Source organism: Urocitellus parryii, chromosome 10 (genome assembly GCF_045843805.1).
Source record: "Urocitellus parryii isolate mUroPar1 chromosome 10, mUroPar1.hap1, whole genome shotgun sequence".
In the NCBI taxonomy this organism is placed as follows: domain Eukaryota; kingdom Metazoa; phylum Chordata; class Mammalia; order Rodentia; family Sciuridae; genus Urocitellus; species Urocitellus parryii.
In genome coordinates this window covers 60,093,115-60,109,439 of record NC_135540.1, presented here as the reverse complement: position 1 = coordinate 60,109,439, position 16,325 = coordinate 60,093,115, and positions in this window count along the sequence as shown.

Below are 16,325 nucleotides of genomic sequence, written 5' to 3'. Positions count from 1 at the left end.
CCCTGGATCACTCACTCTTTGGGTGAGGTCTGCCCCCTAAAGAGGAAGTGGGGCTGGGTGGGATCATTTGTAGCTTGACAGGTGAAGTGCTTTTACCTGAGAGCAGTTCTCCAGTGAAAGACACATCTGTGAATCATTGTTAGGTAACCTTGGAGGCGTCTGGGGGATGGGTGCCACTGCTGGGAAAAGAATAAGAAGTCTGTCATTCCTACCAGAGGTCATCTCTCATACTACCTGGCTGTACATGCTTCTTTATGTTAAGTTTACTTCATCCAAACACAGTTTGTCCAGGATCCTTCTTGGTTACTCTTTCTGGGAAAATCTACGAGAGAAGGCTAGTGGGTTGAAGTACATAGCACCAAGTGTTGCAGGTAGTTCTAAGGTTATAATTGATACTATCAGTTTCTATCTCCACCACCCATATTGCTTGGTGGCCATAAAATCTGGAAATAATAGTCTCTCTCTCTCTCTCTCTCTCTCTCTCTCTCTCTCATATCACGTTGTTTACTTCTGTAATAAGAGCACATTATTTTTCCTTTAGTTCAAAATCAGTGAGATAGCACATCACAGCTACATGTACAGGTATTGGTAGAAATTTTTCATGGTTAACAAGTAAAAACGCATAGCATGCCACATGATGTTATTAAAGATATCATGTATTATATTGTCAATAAAAAGTTTATCTTTGTCATGATTCCATTGTTTTTTAATTTATTTTTTATTCTAATTTGTTATATATGACCACAGAATGAATATTACATATTACACATAGAGAGCACAGTTTTTCATATCTCTGGTTGTATACAAAGCAGAGTCATACCTTTTGTGTCTGATTCTATTGTTTATGGTCATTCCTGTGGAATGCTCTTCCCCTATGACTAGCAATTGTGGTAAATTTACTAAACACTAAGGGTTCTGAGTTCATGCCTTTGTCAGGACAAGGCTGCGGTACTTGTTCATCTACAGTCATAGTTTGGCATGAGAGTATTAGGGGATACTCCAGGGAGACAACTGAAATCCACATGTATTCCTCCCCAGCTCTCCTTCACTGCCTCATGATGATCAATGTCAATCTTCTGCCCCTGCCTGAGGAGTGATTCCCTTTTTGCCTGCTGTTCTATAGGTATCTGGTCTCTAAAGTAATTCTTGTTATATTTCTTGGTGGAAGCATTCCTCATGTGGAATCCAGGCCTAATAAACACACAGGGCCTAAACTTCTGGAAAGGAAGCAAAAATTTTGACTTATGATATCAAAGCCAATACTACTTCCATACCCTGATTTCAGGAACAACATATTCTACTGCTTGAGACACGATACCATATAATGGCCATTGGTTTAAAATATATTCCATACACTTAAGGATAGTGCACCATTCATTAAGGTGTCATCTCCAAGTTGGCATCTCAGCTGTACTTTCAGAAAGCTGTTCCGTCATTCCATGAAGCTGGGTGGGTTCTGGAAAGGTGTGGTAAGTGGCAGAACCAGTATAAGAAAAAACCACCATCCCATGTTCATAGAATATCACCATGATTCTTTTACTAAAAAGTAAATCCTTTAGTCTGAGGCAATTATACACCAGATCCCTATCTTGGTACATTAGATGTTTTGCAAGCCCTTGGATAGTAGTGCTGGCTGAAATATTAGAGACAATAAAGGAAAATGTATACCTGGAACATAAGTCTATTCCAGTCAATATGAATCAATGCCCTTTTTAGAATTGATGGGTGTGATATAATCCACCTCCCACCAGGTATCTAGTAGGTCTTCTGGAAGGATTTTGCTATATTGGTGACTCAGTATTGGTTGACTTTGAGGGCAGGTCAGACATTCAGCTGCAGAAGTAGCTAGATCAGATTGAGTAACAGGAAGTAGGGACAGTGAGAGGAAGTCCATGCTGTTGGCATAGTCTCTACCTCTGCAACTGTGTTTCTTTTTCTTTTTCTTTTTTCTTTCTTTTCTTTTTTTTTTAGAGAGAGAGAGAGAGAGAGAGAGAGAGAGAATTTTTTAATATTTGTTTTTTTTTAGTTCTCGGCGGACACAACATCTTTGTTTGCATGTGGTGCTAAGGATCGAACCCGGGCCGCACGCATGCCAGGCGAGCGCGCTACCGCTTGAGCCACATCCCCAGCCCTGTGTTTATTTTTCTAATTAGCCCCTCAATGGGCTGGCATCACCAAGGTCAGAGGAGAGCTGAGCTGGAATTTACTTCCCCAGATATCCTAACCACTTTGTTTTTGTAACGCCTCTTTGCAATGAATTTCCTTTGCGTGACAACCACACGTGATTAAACAGCCTCATGGTTTGTTCCAACTCCCATATATGCCTCTTTGTATACTTGGTTTGTCAGTCAATCTTGATCATTCCAGAACTCTGGCCAATTGGTTAAACATTTCCGATATGCACAAGTCAATGTAAATTTTTTCCTTGGGCCACTTCTGTCTGTACACAAATAGGATGACTGGAAGCGCTGATTATTTCATGTGTACTCTAGAAGGGTCTGGAGAGTTACAGTGGGATATCGATGCAATTTTCAACTCGTTCCCTTCTGACAACCAAATTGTGTACCTAGCTTTTGCTTTTCCTCCTCTAGTCGCTAGTAATAAGAAACCCCCATGAAGATATAGATAAGTTGTGCCAAGGATTAGGTATCAGTACAAAGGAGGTAAGTATCATGAAAGTCTTGGTCATTTATTTATTCAGCTAACCTTGACCTTGGACATTTTGGGACCACACAGATCCTACTCCTATTTTACCATGAGATCATTCTGGGTCTGTCTGACTTGGTGGGTCTAATAGTATGTGTTCTTAATTGGATCTTCTGGCCACATAGTCATTTGATATTCAGTGGTTAAAGATGTTGTTTCTATTAACACCCTAGTATGCTAAGAGATGTTACTCTGTTACAAATGTTGTGACCTTGTCTAAAGCAAAGGATCTGCACTAAAACTCTCCCATATGGTTTAGTGTCTTTACTCAAGATACCTGATGTGCCTGGTCATATTGCCAAAGAAGACCGTAGCTCGATCACAGCTGGGACCTGCTATAAACCTCTTCTTGCTCTGGAGCTGGTTCAAAACTAGATTTATCAGAATTCCAAGTTTTTGAATATGTTTCTTCCAAAATCCAGGGAGGCATAGTGATTATTGTACATTTTTTTCCTTAATGGTGGATGGTAGAAGTTGAAGTAACTTGTTATTTTGGAGGAGGGTTCTGAGCATGCTCCAAGAGCACTGGTGTTGTGTTTGGGATGTGAGGTGTTCCCTAAACACTCACATTGTGTGAGACAATGCAAGAAAGTTCAGAGGAGAAATGATTGGGTTATAAGATTCTTAACCTAATCAGGGCTTTAATCCTCTAATAGGGATTAACTGAGTGGCAGGGTAAGGCTGGAGGAGGTGGGAATTGGAGCATGGCTTTGGGGTATATATTTGTATGTGACAAGTGGAGACCTTTCTCTCGGCTTCCTGATCATCACATAAGCTGCTTCCCTTTGCCACACTTTTCTACCATGTTGTTCCTGTCTCACCTGGAGCCCTAAGAAATGGAGCCCACTATATATGGATTAAGACCTCTGAAACGGTGAGCCCTCAAATAAACTCTTCTTTATCTACAGTTGTGCTGGTCAGGTCATTTAGTAACAGCAGTGAAATAAATGACTAAAACAACTGGTTTCTGAAAAACACTGTCAATATAAGCATAGGACTTTACCTTCTGCTGTTCCACCTTCCATTCTTCTTCACATTGGATTCCAGCTACATAGTGCTACCCAATCCTTAATATTTTCAGTAAAATTACCTGCTTTAGGCATTTCTTGAAGCAAATAATTTCTGACTAATCTTCCTATATAGGGTCTCAAAACATCAGGCACTTTCCTTTGTGGCAGTTGTCACACTTTGAAATTTACATTTTTGGGGGTGTGGTTATTGTTTCTCTGACCCACTATATTATATGTCCTTTTCCCCTTCTTAATTGTTCAAGCATATGTTAGACTTTAAATAATAGTTAAAGAAGAAGCGTTACATGAAGCATAGAGAAAGAAAAATTCTTATCATATTTGGTTTTTCTTAATTACACATTACAATAAATATCTTTTTGCTGAGCATAGTGGCGCATGCCTGTAATTCCAATGGCTTGGGAGGCCAAAGCAGAAGGACCTTGAGTTCAAAGCCAGCCTCAGCAAGGGCAAGGCACTAAGCAAATATATAAATAAGATACAAAATAGGGCTCAGGATGTTGCTCAGTGGTTGAGTGCCCCTAAATTCAATCCCTGATACCTAAAAGTAAATAAAATAAATTAAAAAATTTTAAAAGTAAATATCTTTTGTCTTAATAAGGGTTCTTAACTCTAGACTGGGTTTATCTTGGATCAGTTTGCTTAGTGACAAGATTATTATTCATATATAAATAAATAAAAGATATACCTGTAAACTCAGTGACTGTGACTTCAGAAGACTGAGGCAGAAGGACGGCAAGTTCCAGGCCTCATTAGCAACACAGGGAGACCCTCAGAAATTTAGCAAGATCCTGTCTCAAAAATAAATAATAAATTAAAAGGACTGGGGTTGCATCTCAGTGGTAAACTGCTTCTCCATTAAATCCTCAGTACAACAAAAGACAAAAAAAAAGGGACACAAAACCTTATAATACAAATTTTAAATTCCTGATCTGTTGTAGATAAGCTATAGAAAAGTGAAAAGAAAACTCGATCCCCTTGGGCAAAATTCTGACGAATTATGTGGTGGATAAGCAGATGGGAATGAGCTCTCCTTTCAGCCTAACCCCTTAAAAGCACTCGAGACAAAACTAAATCTACTGGGGTTATGGCGCCCTCGTGTGGTCTTAAGGGAGGAAACATTTTAAATACAAATACTATTTGCCATCGGGGTCCTTTTCCAGTGAAAATAAGGAAGGTTAAGCTTAGAGGTCCTCAGCTCCCTGTCGTTAGTTCTGAATTGGCAATTTAAACTTCTTTTTCTTAAGGATGGATTTATAAACTTCAGGAAGCTTTAAGCTTCAAACAATCTGGACCTGTCTCATTGCTGTGTCACTATTACCTTCTTTAAATAATAAACAGCACATGTAGGAGACCTTGCTCAGGACCCTGAGAACAGAGGTATGCACCTTTCTGCAATTCAAGAACCATGGTCAACAAGGCTTCCAAACCCTTGAAATCTAAATGATTAGTCGTCACAGAATGATGTTAGTCTTTACAAACTCAGAACTCAGATGAAAAGAAAAGGCGCCCTATAGAGTATAATATTTAAGGATTAGGAAATATGCTATTTATAAACCTTTTTATAACTTCTATAAACTTTCTGCACTTTGCAGAAATAAGAAATGATGACCTGAGTTACAAAGTCCACAAAGAATATGAATGACTCATTTTCTTCACCAGGGCAGAGAAACCATATATAGAGATAATTTGGTTATGGATATTTGTAAGACCCCAGAACTTCAAAATCGTATGTTAAAAGACAAATATTTGTCCTTTTAAAATTATGTTTTATCCAACAAGTCTACTGATATGAGAGTCCAAATTTCTCCCAGATGTCTCCCATTCCACAGCCTTCTGTGAATAATTATGCTTTCAGTAGCTGAGCATGTTTCTGTAGCTCCAACTGCTTTCCCATGGGAAGTTTAATGGTTGCCTGAACTTCTGAAGATAACATGGGTGCAGGCTGTTGGAATTTATTCATTAATTCGTATTGCAAATACCTGCTCTGAGATTTCAATTCTCAGCTGCTCTCTCCCTATTGCTTCTTGTGATTTCTGAACTCTATCCACACACAGCACTTTAAGTGATGCATGCATTGACTTTCTCTTTTAAGTACCAATGCATCATAATTATTTCATTAACAGTTTGGGGCAAAATAACAATGGGATATAAAAACCCCACAGAAATTAACATGTCTTTATAGTAGACATGATCTTTCCTTAAATCCTTGGCATTCCCTCAGACATACATAGCTTCTTATTCCTGCTTCCTTTATAGCTTCATTTTATGTTTTATATAATTTCTGCTTCAACTGCCTAAGAGAGGAATTTGTCAATTATATTTTCTGTTTCACTGATTTATTGCTGAGTTGTATATACTTGCCTATTTAATACTGTCATTTAGGATAATATATATTTAAGCAGTATATATTATAGAAATATGTAAGAATGCAATACGCACCCCCCTAAATCATGACTTGAAACAAAGACCAGGAAACTGGCAATAATCCTCATCCAATCACATGCACACATCTCTCCCATTTCTCTATCATTCACTGAAGTAAACTCTGCCTGTAATCTCCTTGATTCCCATCATTTTTATGGTCTGAATTCTATGCTTTTGTAATAAAAATACATTTATAAAAAGTTATATGTTATTGTGGACTTTTGAAATAGAGTCTTACTGTGTTTAATAGGATCTCACCACACCTGCTGTAAAGTTAATTTTTAAATTAATATTAGATTTCTATTCTCTTGGTATTTTGTTATTTATTTCATCTAATATACTCATTTTAAAAAATTATACAACATAAAACCCCAAAGCCATTTTCTTAATCATTCTGTGAGCTATGACAAATGAAATGAGTTGTATAACTACCACCACAAAAGGGTATAGGTTAGGCCCCTTATTGCCCCCAATTTCTTTAAATTGTTTAATTTTCATCAAATGTATCCAGAGTCTTCACTTCTGGCAACCATCTATATTTGTTCTCCATCCTTACAGTTTTTCTCTCTCCATCTTTTAGGACAATCATGAAGTATGTAACTTTTGACTACTTTTTTCTTCAAATAATGCATTTGACAGCCACCCTAGTTATCATTTGTATCACTAATTATTTTCTTTTTATTCCTGAGTTGAAATCCATCATATGTCTATCATTTGTTTATTTCCATTCAGCAATCGAAGAACTTTTGGCTTATTTCCAGTTTGGGGCCTTATGAAAACAGCTGCTACAAACATATGTATTTTTTTTGTGTGTGATTCTAAGTGTTCTTTCTCTAAAGTTAATGTATAGGAATAGGATTGCATAATCTGATGGCAAATGTATGTTTAATTTTGTAAGAAATTATCAAAAATATTTCCCAGGATGACTGTACCATTTTTCATTTTCATTAGCAATTATAAGTAATCCAGTCTTCAGCTATTTTAAACATAATATTATAAATTAAACTATAATGATTTTTTCTTCTTTCACATTTAGTCTATATCATTTCATACTGTGCGCAGAAAGAACACACTAGATACAGCATTGAGGGATTCCAGAAACATATAAATCAACTGTGGTGTTTCAATAATTTTCTACTTTTAAGCTTATCATTATAAGTCTGCCATGTTTCTCTGTTCTAAATGGGCCATCTACATCATGTTCTACAGAGTTTTGTCCCGATCATAATTTTTAGCTCTTCAATGGATACACATAATGAGCAGAACCGTTATGCAACCGTGTTTTAATTTTTCATTACCATTTTACCATAGGGCAGTATCAAATCAGATAATATAATAAAAAAATAGTTTCTACAATCTATTTTAGAAACTTTTCAACAGCATGAATTTTTTTTTTTTACCAAAGTGTGTTTACTAAAAATTCAATGGCAAATGATGTTAATATGTTTAGTTTGGGGTATTTAGTGTAAGGGGAAAGTTTTAGTTAACTATATCTGTAATAACATAATTAAACAAATGTCTTTTTCTACTTCTTATACTATTTAATTATGTTATATTAGTGAGAGCTAGCTAATGGATCATTTTGCAAACTTATTTTATCATGGGACCTTTCTGAAGATTTTCATATAAAAATTTGAACTTGTGAGTATAAGAAAATCAGAGACTCTTTAGAAGAAAACTCATAGTAGCATTTATGCCAAGTGAGCAGTTATTATCTGGCTCAATTTAGTATAGACCATCGGAGAATGGTTTTACAAATTGAATGTAAAATAGGATGTACCTGCAGGAATAAAGTGGGCTGGTGAGAAGATTTTTATAAAGAGAGGGCATTTGTAGATTGCACTGAAGCATAACAGGTCATAACCAAGTGTCAGAGACAATTTACAGAATAGTTAGCATCTTGGGAGCTTGGCTTTAAATGACATATCTATTGACACTTCCTATTTTCTATGAGATGTCTATAGGCTGACAGGAGATAACTCTTACTTAGAAAGGCAAGTATTCCGCCCCCCACAGCTATCCTCTGAAGTGTCTGAGGTGTTAAGCCCATTATGTGCAATTCAGCTGGTAGATTCCCACAAGCACTCCAGAGCAGAGCAGAGCAGAGCCACGGGAAGAGGCTTCACTCCATTCTTAAGACAAATCCTGAAGCCTCTGCTGGGGAAGGGGGAAATGGAAAAGCAAAAATAAACCTAAGTAGTTTACATGACCCACGGCTGATCTAATGCTTCTAAGTGTGTTTTCTTTCTTAGGTGCCCCGGGCATGAAAAGAGGGGGAAAGTGTTTTTACTGGGTTTTGTTAGTTTTTTTTTTTTGGGGGGGGGGGAGGCCAGGGGTTTGATAGAGAGCAGAAAGAGATTTGATAATATTTGCCCTGTGAAATGTATCACTTTGTATCATGCACTAGATTTATGGCTGGATATCATTTTGTAGTTTCAGCATTTTAGAAGATTTGATCTACCAACTTTTGTGTGTGTGTGTGTGTGTGTGTGTGTGTGTGTGTATGTGTGTGTGTGTGTGTGTTTTCTGCATTTTTGGACTTTTATTACAAACCATGATTTCTAAAATTAGAAGAGGCAGAAAGAAAGGACAATGTGTTGTCAGAAATCTCTCTCTCTCTCTCTCTCTCTCTCTCTCTCTCTCTCTTTATCACACACACACACACACACACACACACACATGTATCTAATTAATGCTGCATTTAGGCAATCAGATCTATTTTCTAAGATTTATGGTGCAGAAAAAAAGCTGATCAAAAACTGAATACAGCTGAATACATCTGTGTTGTGTTGCAACTCCATCCACTATAACTAAGTGGTATGACATGTGTTTGAAATGCATGTGAAAAGGAGTTTTGGATTAAGTTCTTTCATTTTATTTTTATAGATGAGGGAGCATCCAGACACAACCTTGGTTCTAGTTAACAGCTTTATAGGTCAAAATCAGTGTACATTTCCATTTCTCTCCCATGTTCCTATTTTCAAACCCAAGGACTTGCTATATGATTATTTTACTTTCTCCCTTTGATCATTTTAACACTCTGATTCCTATAAGAGTTAATAATGGTAATAATGGGAAAAAGAATAAATATGAGATATGAGAAGGTTTAGGAGGATAAACAGTATGTGTAAAATGCTGAAAATATACATGCTTCAATAATAGCTGTTTAGTCTTTTTCTTTTGTCTCTATGAACAATATGCATACCTTTTTATTAGAGTTTCACAATGAAAAATAACCATTAATACATTAACAGTTACTAACTACATATTCACAATTAAAATATAATTAATATCAGATTGCCAGACACTGTGGTGGGGTGGGGCAATCCTGTAATCCCAGGGACTCAGGAAGCTGAGGCAGAAAGATCACAATTTGAGACCAGCCTGGGCAATTTATAGAAAACAAAAGGTAGAGGAGAGGGGAGAGAGACTGAGTATGTAGTTCAGTGGTAGACTGCCCCTCACAAAAAACAACAATGAATTCTGAAGTTTAGAAAAAAAGGACAGCAAACCCTCCTTAAATCCTTAATACTTTTCTTACATTGAATTATGAAGAGTGAAGAACATAAGTTCCAACACTAATTCTTTGAAAGCACAATTAAAAGAAGTAAATTGCCGAAAAGACCATCCAAGGAAAAAAAAAAGAGAGAAAAGCCCCAAATAACCAAATTCAAAAATGAAGCAAGGGAAATTAATTGACTTTACTCTATGCATTTTTTTTAATTGGATCTTATAAACAGCAACAGGCCTGGCTGAGAAGAACCTCCCATGCATGACCCTTTATAGGACAACTTTAAAGCAAGGATGATGAAGAAACAAAGGATCCATCAACCAGGTCACTAAATAGTTATACAGCATACAGGACACCCCCATTAACCATTCACTGCCCTCTTTCCCATCTATCAACTCACCTGCATTGAATTATACAGTAAAGTAATGTTTTTATTGTTTGAACTACTATGTGAGATTTGTTTTCATGTGATTTATTACACTCAATAGCATGTTTAGCATAAAAGTAAATGGATCAAACATTTCTGTTTAAAAGTAAAAAGATTAAATGTTCCAATTGAAAGATGTAGAGTGATTAAAATGTATAAAAAGAAGCAAGACCCAACTACATGTGTTGCTTACAAGAAAATCATTTCACCTCTAAGGACATGCATGGACTGAGAATGAATAAGACAGTCCATGCAAATGGAATTGGAAAGAAAGCAGGAGTAGCCACACTTTGATAACTAGAAAATAACTTTGGTAAAAATCTATTATAGAAAATGTTTAATAATTATAAAAATGTATGGAAATGGAACAACTTTCTTTTGAACCACCAGTGGATCATGAAAGAAATCAGGAAGGACATTTAAATTTTTTCTCAATATGATAAAATAAAAATGGAGAAACCACATTAAAAAAATCTTATAGGACACAGCTAAAAAGTTGTATTGAGGGACATTTAGAGCAATCAAAACCTACATCAGAAAAGCAGAAAGAGCTCAAATAAACAATTTAACCACTGCATCTCAACCAGAATAACTAGGACAAATCAAACCCAAAATTAGTGGAAAGAAGGAAAAGTTGAGAGAAGACCCAAATAAATAAAATCAGAAATGAAAAATGAGTCATTATAGCAGACACCACAAAATTTAAAGAATTATTAGGAATTATTATAAACAACTCTATGCCAACAAATTTGATAGTTTAGAAGAAATGAAAAAATTCTTGGACACATATACCTACCAAAATTAAAACATAACAGAATAGAAAACCTGAACAAAGCATAACAAGGAATGAGATTGAATCAGTAATGAAAATTCTCCCATCAAAGAAAAGCTGAGGACCAGATGGCTGCATGGCTGAATTCTATCAAAAATTTAAAGAAGAATAACAATTATCCTTAAATAATTTACAAAACATAAAAAAAGGAGAAGAATAAGAAGAGGGAATTCTTCCCAACATAATTTATAAGATCCGAATTACTCATATACCCAAAGCAGATAAGGACACATCAAAACTACAGACCTTAGTGAACCTAGATGCAAAGATCCTTGACAAAATACTAGCTAACTGAATCCAAGAGCACATATAAAATAGCATTCAGGGAATTGGCAGATGGCAGATTAGATGAAGGCGCACTCTCCAGCACTCTCCTCAGCTTGAGATTCAGGCAGCGGTAACATTGCTTTTTAGAGAGGTGGTGGCAGAGGGAATTCACTGAAATTCGCATTGAACAGTAAAATAATCAGAGAGATGCAGAAATTAAAAAGCTTTGAACATAGAATAAGAAATAGTACATTAGATATGCCAGCTTTGCTGGCAGTGATAGTACTGCCATTCATGGCAGAGGTATGGGGTGACACAGGCAGAAAGAGAGGAAAACAAATTTGTGAATAAATTTGGTTTGGAGCAGAAAGGGAGGCTGATCATAACTGACCCAGAGTCACTGTTGCAAGTTTACAATGTAAAAGTGATCAGAATCTCTTGGTTGTCCAGTGGAGAGTTGCAGCAGATACCATCTGCAAGTGGCCTTGTGCAGTGTGCAGACAGGAGATCAGGAGTTCGTAAAAGGTGTTGCCATCCTGTCCCAGTTGACAGGGATCCAGAGTGAGCAGGATGAGTGTGACTGAAGTGGCACAGACAAGACTGTGCTGGGGGAGGTCCAGGCTGGGGATTCCAATGGGAGAGAGGCTTGAGTTCCCTTTGTTGCTGGCAGCCCATGCAAGCAGCTGGGAAGAGGCCAGAAACTGGGCAGATGGGCACATCTGCACTTCAGGTTCCATGGTGGAAAATTTACATCCATGGGGTGGAATATGAGAGACCTGCAGGGGCGGGGGATTCCCCACTCTTAGAGTGGAATTATCAGGATGTCCTTGAGATCTGAGCATTGAGCAGAGATCCTCAACTGCCCGGGAACAGGGGGTATGGATCTAATCTTGAATATCTTCCAATAAAGCTCAAAAGGAGCTTCTGGAACTTCCCATTGGGAACTTGGCATCAGACCCACTCTGAGAGTGCATTGACCTTGTCAGTCCAGACAAAATTCCAGCTGTCGCAACTCCCAGTCTGCATACCCTACACTGTGAGGCAGGCAGCTGAGAGCTACAGTAACCAGCTTAGATTCCAGGTACACCAGCTGCCAGCTTGACGAGAAACTTGAAGAGCTCAGATTCAGCAACCCAAGGCCTTGGTCACAGGGGTACATCTGAAAAGAAAGGTAAAGAATGGGGCAACAGCATAAGTAAAGGACACCCATCCCTGCCAACAGCTTTGACCACCTGAGAGGAACAAAAGCCTTTCATTTTTTATTAAGAATTTTTCTATTTTTTTTTCCTTTTTAAAACCTTTTTCCATTCTCTGTTCTTTGTATGTGTGTGCGTGTTCTGTTGATAGATTCTAGTGTGTATTCACATCATTTTCTTTCATTTTAATAACTCTTTTTTTAGGGGGTACCAGGGAGTGAACTCAACCACTGAGTCATATCCCCAGCCCTATTTTGTATTTTATTTAGAGACAGGGACTCACTGAGTTGCTTAGTGCCTCACTTTTGGTGAGGCTGGCTTTGAACTCACTATCCTCTTGCCTCAACCTCCTGAGCCACTGGGATTACAAGCATGTTCTGGGGACTGAACCCAGGCCATTGGGCATGCGAGGCAGGTACGCTACCAACTGAACTATATCTCTAGTCCTGTGGTTCAGCCTTCTTTTGATTTTTGTTTTTGACTTGGGAGGGGTAAAATTTTATGTGGGTTTGCTTTAGTGTTTTTTTTTTCTTTGTTTCTTACCTTTGTTTTTGTTCCTCTTATTACTCCTTTTCTTTCTCCTCTAATAGTCAAATATCTTATTTTCTTTTCCTCCCTTGATCTATTTTATTTTATTTTATTACTTTTAGTTATTTTCCATTCTTCCATCTCTATCACCATCACCTGCTACCTTTCTCCTGCTTTACCTTTGTTCATTTTTAAAATATTTGAAGCTTTCTCTCATCTTCCTACCTCATTTTCTTTTCACTTAGGCAACTATAATTTTACTACGTTACAACTGTTTGGTTTATATAATTCCTACCCCCACCATTCATGTCATTGTGATTATTAACATGGTAATAATATAGTTGACACCTGCTGTTGAATGTTAGCTCTAGTTCACAGCTGTTTATTGTTGGTGCAGTTGTTCATATGCTGACCCACCATTTCTCTCTCTTTCTCTCTTTTGTACCAGGGCTAGAACCCAGTGGTGTTTAACAACTGAGGCACATCCCCAGCTTTTTTTATTTTTTATTTTGAGATAGAGTTTCTCCAAGTTGCTTAGTACCTCACCGAGTTGCTGAGGCTGGCATTTGGCTGGGGATTCTCCTGCCTCAGCCTCTCAAATTTCTGGGATTACTGGTGTATGGCACCTTGCCCGGTGCACTAATCCTCTTTTGTGGCAATTAGTGTTAATATGTGTCATAGTGGGCACAGGACACTTATTTTAAAACTTTGAATTGGTTGCTACTATTGTTTCTATTCCTTGTTCCCCTTTACCTAAGAGAGGCTGGGAAGTGATTGGGATACTGCAAGTTCATGGAGTAGAGATCCTGTTGCTGAGCTACACTCACAACTCAGTGAAGTGAAAGCAAATCTCACTCCATTCAAGAACTTGAGCCTCAACAATGCTTCAACACATAGAATTGGGGAGACAAAATCCTAAACCAACGACCGAGTTGCACTCTTGGTTATCTACTCAAGTGGCCAAAACAGAGAGAAGTACCAAGATAACTGCACACTGAAGGACACACACACATACAAGAGGAAAGGAATGCATTTTAAGAGATGGACAAGTCCAAGACTGATGAAAACATTAGAAAACTGGTAAACAAATCTCCTCCCCAAATTTATAATTCCCAAACAAAGGAAGCCACAGATCTGGAAATGAATGAAATTCCAGAGGACTACTATAAAAAACTGATTATTAAAATGTTTAATGATCTAAAAGATGATCTAAGGAATGAATTAAGAGAGCAAATATGAGAGGTGAAACACCATTTCAATATAGATGTGGAGATACTGAAAAGGAATCAATTAGAACTCCTAGGAATGAAAGACACAATGAATCAAATAAAAAAATTCAATAGAATGTGTCACCAACTGATTAGATTACATACAAAATAGAACTTTAGGCCTTGAAGACAGAATATATGAACTTGAACACTGAGTATAAAATAAAGACAGAAAAAAGATCATCATCAGAATATGCAAGAATTCTGAGGACACTTTAAGAGACCAAATTTGAGAGTTTGAGAGTCATTGGGAGGGAAGAGAATATGGAGATACATGGTAATAGCATTAAGAATTTTTTAGTAAAATAACAGCAGAAAATTTTCCTAACCTTAGAAATGAGATGAACAACCACATACAGAATTCATATAGAACCCCAAATAGACAAGACCAAAAAAAAAAAAAAGAACCTCCCTAAGACACATCATAATGGAAATAGCTAATGTAGTAAGTAAGGAAAGAATATTAAAAGCTGCAAGAGAAAAACATTAGGTCATATTTAGAAGTAGAGCAATAAGACTTGCTTCTGACTTCTCAACTCAGACCTTAAAATCAAAGAGGGCCTGGAATGAGATATTCCAAGTTCTGAAAGAAATCAATTTCCATACAAGATTGCTGTATCCAGCAAAGCTCTCTTTCAAAATAAAAGGGTAAATAAAAACTTTCATTAATAAAAAAGTCAGCACTATAAAAGACTTAAAGATATATCACAGAAGAAATCAGAAACATACCCCAAAGCTACCAAATGAATGATGCTACCTAAAAGAGCAATTGATTGAATGAAAATTAAGATAGAATTGAATATATCACACAAATCAAAATGGAAGAAAATTTAAAAAACATTTATATATAGTAAATCTGAATGTAAATGATCTCAACTCCTGAACTAAAAGACATAACTTAGTAGAATGGATTGAAAACAACAAGATCTAACTATATTCTATTTTCAAGAGACTCATCTTATTGGCAAAGACATCCACAGGCTGAAAGTAAAAGGATGAAAAATGATTCCATGCAAATTGAATAAAAAAACAAGGAGTAGTTATCCTCATATTTGAAAAAGCAGATTTTGAGCAAAATTTGATCAGAAGAAACAAAGAAAGTAATAACATACTAAAAAAAGGAACAATCCACCAAGAATATATAATGATGATAAATATTTATACCCCAAATATTGGTGTACCTAATTACATTGAAACAAAAACAAACAAAACCAAAAAACTTCTTGACATTAAATCCCAGATAGACCCAACACAATAATGTTGCATAATTTCAACATACCTCTTACAGGCAGGTCATTCAGGCATAAAATAATTAGATACTTCAAACCTAAATTATACTAAAAATCAAATGAACCTAACAAACATCTACAGACTATTTCACCCCAAACATCTGAATTTACCTTCTTCTCAGAAGTTTGTGGAACCATTTCTAAAATAGACCATGTTCTAGGACACAATCTAAGTAAAAAAAAAAAAAGACATGATCCTCAGAACAGCATGGTCTGAAATAAAATTGAGGATAAATAATAATAATAATAAAAAGGAATAGAACAAAGAGTTGATTCCTTAAAAGTATAAACAATATTAGCAAATCCTTAGTCAAACTAACCAAAAGAAAGAGAAGACCCAAATCAACAAAATTTGACATTAAAAAGGAGACATCTCCATAGACATTTCTGAAGTCCAAAGGATCATTAGAAATTTTTGAAAATTTACTCCAATAAATTGGAAAATATACAGGACATTGAAAAATTTATAGACACATACATATAGACTGTCCAGACTGAACCAGGATCATGTAAAAACCTAAACAAACCAATATCAAAGTACTTGAAGAAGTAATTAAAAGCCTTCCAACAATGAAAAGCTTGGAAGCAGATGGATTCTCAGCCAAGTTCTACCAGACCTTTAAAGAAGAACTAATACCAGTCACCCTCAATTTATTTCATGTGAAAGAAAGGGAAGAAAAACTCCCAAATCCATTCTATGAAGCCTGTATGACCCTGATAACAAAACCAGACAAAGACACAGCAAGGAAAGAAAACTATAGACCAACATCCGTGGTAAGCACACATGCAAAAATCCTTAATAAAATATTGGCAAACTGCATTCACAAACACATTAAGACAGTATTC